The following is a 4,634-nucleotide window of genomic DNA, read 5'->3' as shown; positions in this document are numbered from 1 at the left end:
CATCCTCTGAAGCAGATGCTGCCTCAGTTTGGACCCATGTTAACTGCTAAACAGTGTGATCTTCCTTCTGCTCCTGGCTATGCACTTACCATGAACCATCTCATGTTAAAAAAAAAATGTTGAGTAGGCACTTACTTCCCTTTGATCATGAGGTAAATTAGCTGAGACTATCCATCCTTGGGGGATGTAAGGTCTAGAGAAAATACTTTCTTTTCCAGTGAAAACATGCCTACAGCAAGACAGATAGTCTCCTAAGGAATTTCTTTGGAAGGAGGGAAGTATATTTACTAAATGGGTTATTTAGACCTAACTGGATTTCCAAGGCAGCTTTATTTATTTATTTCAAGATATATTTAATAATACTGTCAAGGTCCATTTCCATTAATTCTAATGTGAATGCTTCATAACAGAACAGGTGTCTCATTTTTAATGTATCCTCTGGTGATATTCAATATTTCATATGCTTGGACAATAAAACAAATTAATGGAAGGGTGTGTGAAATTACTGCATTCTTTTTTATTCTTGTCTATGATGTTTTTTTTAATGATAGTGCATATGGAGCAGTGCTTTGAGCTATACATAGCTTTACCTATGTGAAAAAGAGGGGGTGACATGTCACACAGAGGTGAGCAGACACTGACCTGCCAGGTCTGTTGGCTCAGAGATGCAGTCCCCTGCTGCTTGCAGTGGTCAGCGAAGAGCCATCCTTCATGTTCTCAAAACTGGCAAATCCTGGGCACTTTAACCACGAGATGCAGGAAGTGCAAACACTTTGTTCATGTCTGTCTCAACACGGCCAGCTGGAGATGTCTCTGGCAGTTATTGCTGATTATCTGCTGCAAGTCAGCAATAACTGTGCACTGTAAAACCCAGAACTATTCAGGTGTGAGAGAGGAGGGATTCCAGTTTGTTCTCTTTTAATACTCAGTGGAGATGGGCTCTCTGCTGAAGCACAGTGAGCAGCTACTTTTCCCAAAGATGAATTGCATTTACTTTCCCACTTCGTTGGCTGATGCTGCCAAGTTTATTTCATTTGTTTGGTTGTAGCTTGAGGTATGAGTACAGAGCTATTAGCTTTAGGGTTAAGGTGACTGCAGGCAGGATGTGGCATGATTAGACACTTGTGAGCAGCACTGATGAGTAAAACCATAAACGTGGAGACAAGAGGCTCTTGAAGATAATGATCACAGAGGGTGGGATTTAAAGAAGCAACCAGAAAATACTGAAGAGCTATAAAGTACTTTTGACATTGCCAGTGACTAGAACTTGCTGCAATTATCAGTACATGAGACAACTGCAAACAGAACTTGCTGTCTGGCTCTTTAATATAACACCAGCTTATGCTCATTTACATGATGAAAAAGGTTGAGACAGAATAGAGCCTGAATCATTATTTTTCCAAAAAGATCTGAGGGTCTGTTGTCTGAAGGCACAGAAGGCAACAGTTATTGCCCCACATCCCAGAGCAGCTACTGAAGTATCCTTCCACATCCAGCCACACATTCCATGCTAGTGCCCAGAGAACGTGTGCTTATTGTGTTCTTCAGCAGGAGAGCAGAGCTCTGTAAGTTATCAACATAAATGACAAAAGGGTCAAGTTTTGGCTCACAGAAACTAAATTTTGACCTTCACAGAAACCACGTCATGCTGCTGCTTTCTTGTACCCATTACTGTACAACACCATAAAGCTGAGACAAAAATGTAATGGAACTGGGAGGGGAAGCAGTAAAAATATTTGAACTAAGTAGACAATACCATGGAAGAGTAGTATAAACAGAGATGGGTCCTGCCTTTTGTATTCCTCTCTATTTTACTAACATTTTTCTATTTAACATCAAACAGATCATTTAGGGAACTTCTAGACATTTATTGGTTTTATTCAAAAAAGGACAAACAGAAATCAATAGGCTGCAGGCAGGTCAGTTGAGCACATTTGAAATTATCTGGCTTCCACTGGAGTTTTATTAGTGCCTATCTCATTTTGTTAATACTTTCATTTTAAGGACTTTTGCCAGGAAGGACAAATATGTCAAAGCTCTGTCAATGTTTTGGCAGCTTTTGGCCAGTGATTTGATGGTGTGAGTGAAGATCTGAAGAGCAGAGGAGACTCATTTTGTTCCCATGTACATGGGATGCAATGGGAGTGAACTATCAGCATCAAGATCAGGAGTGGACCATGATGATAAAAGAAGAACCTGAGAAGTCCAAGACCTTCTGGAGCTTTCTACACAAATTCTTGAACTGCTTTCCATCATTGTTCAGACATCCTTAAGAGCTTTAAGTGTCCATCTAACATGCTTTTTGAGTAGATCAAATGAAGGGTGCATTCATGCATGTTCTTGGTTAACTGCAGAGGACTGTGAAGAACAGCTGCACTCTTGTAGTAGCCAAAATTAGCATGGTTTTAATCATATTTTGAGAGGAAGTAATTCTTTAAATATTCAAACTGGATTTCTCAAAAATTTTAAATTTATAAATACTAGGAATTTTCTTAGGATCCTTTGCTCAATTTCATAATCTTCAATATCACAGTAGGGAGGGAATATAGTACACAGACATCAAAGAGACAGAATTGTGCTTGCAGCTATTAGTTCTTAGATTAAAAAAGCCCAAAGCTAAAATTTAGAGCCAAGAAGAATCTAACTCTCCAACACTCTTCAATAATGTAGTTCAAGCACCACACCAAATAAACATTTTAATTTCTAATGCGATTTTGAAGGCAGGTTATTTAAAAGGAATGTTCTGGCACCACATGTGCATTTGACTCACGTTCTTTAAAATTTAAAATGATTTGCAGTTTTTGAGATTACTTAACTTGTTATTTGTGATATATTTTCACAGATATATTTGTGATATATTTTCACAGACACAGTCTAGTGTCTCAGGAGAGAAAGAAAATCCATGTCACCTATTTGTCTATGCAAGTCTTTATTAACAAAAAACCCAAACCCTATAAGAAAGGGGATTAGCCCTTCAGTGGAGCATGCTTGAGGGGAACCTGCTACTGGAGTTTTGAAGATTTATCCACTATCTGTCATCAAAATAGGTTTTTTTTAACTTCCAGTTTGTAGAAATATATCACAATAATAGTAGGGATCTGGAACAATCTCATTTGCTGTGAAGATTTTCATGGTGTACAAAGCATTATTGGAATCTATTTCATACCTCATCTGTTATTGTAAGCATAAAACGTGCAAATGTTCCCCACTGCTCTAAATGTCAGCATGCTGGGGGCAAATGCTTTGATTTTCTATCAGCAAATAATGTTAAATTATATAGTGTTTAATCATACTTGGTGAGAGTGATGAACTTTAGGAACAAGTTTTCTTTCAATCACTCCATCTTCAGTTCTGAAAATCCTGAAAATTACTTCCTCAGCCTGGAGGCTTTCTGATGGTTCAAGGCTGATGGCAGAGCACTAAAACACAAAACATAAACATTACTTTGATTGAGGAAATCAGGTATTTAATTTGCAAATAAACTTTGAAAATCAGACCTCTCTGATCTTCTGGCACCTCTAAGCAGTGAAAATTTCTATATTTATAGAAGAGTATACATTATCTGGTGGGACACAGCCTAAAAACTGTTGATTTCTAAATAAAGCAATTGTATTTACCAGGCCAGAATATAAGTGGTTAGAAGGTAGGAGAGCTCTGCTGGAGTAACTGAAGGTCTGGGGTTTTCTATGTGTGGAGAATCTCACCTACACTCCCCACCTGCTGATTCCAAAAGGAAAGGTGCAGGGAAAGGCATGGAGGAGACTTGTACAGGGGTTAAAAATATAAGATTTCAAATACCAAAGACATAGTGGGAGATAATACTGGTAGTATCTTAGCAACCAGTGAAACTTCAGGAAAAGCTGTACAGGGAAATCAGCTATAGCCCATTTTAAGGCCTCTCTCTGGCTTACATTTGTTATGTGTTTCAGAAACTGGCTTTTTAGTCACAGTATTTGAAAATGGTTTTTATTGGAGGATTTAATCATCTTCAGTTTCTGCTGAGGGAAGATACATTTTTCTATTTGGATCAGTAATTACTGGTTTATTAGAGCAATTTCATTAGTGTGTGCCTGCCTTGAGGGCAGGTTGGAAGAGACAGTGTGAAAGGAGGGGTGGTGCTGGGCTGGGCAGAAACCCAGAGCCCTGCGGGGTCAGTGGCAAAGGCTCTGCTCTTGCGTGGCACTGAGAGTCAGGACAGGTTCTTATGTGACATCTTCACCTTTTTCTCTGATTACACTGGTTTCATCACTGTAACTACAGTCTAGATTTTCAGCATTTCTGTGTCACCCCAATATATAGAAAATTACAGGGTTTGGGGTTTTTTTTAATAATCTGAAATAAAAATATTTGTTTCATAACAGTCAAGGGGCTTTTGGAAAAAGTTGTATCACAATGCAGAATTAATATTACATCAGTCTGTTTTCAAAACATCAGCTTTCCATTCAGTTCTTTTGGTATAAAAATGCAGAAATCTTGAAGGAAAATGGAATTTACAGAGTTAGTTAAATATTAGAATAACTGTGCACATAAATGCCAATACATTATAAATTCATATTCGCTTTGTTGCTCTTTGATTGTAGGATCTTCAGCACCTATTGCATGCTATTATTTCTATCATTATTAACCTTCATGAT

This window comes from Lonchura striata, chromosome 15 (assembly GCF_046129695.1).
Source record: "Lonchura striata isolate bLonStr1 chromosome 15, bLonStr1.mat, whole genome shotgun sequence".
Lineage (NCBI taxonomy): Eukaryota > Metazoa > Chordata > Aves > Passeriformes > Estrildidae > Lonchura > Lonchura striata.
This window is presented reverse-complemented; position numbering follows the sequence as displayed.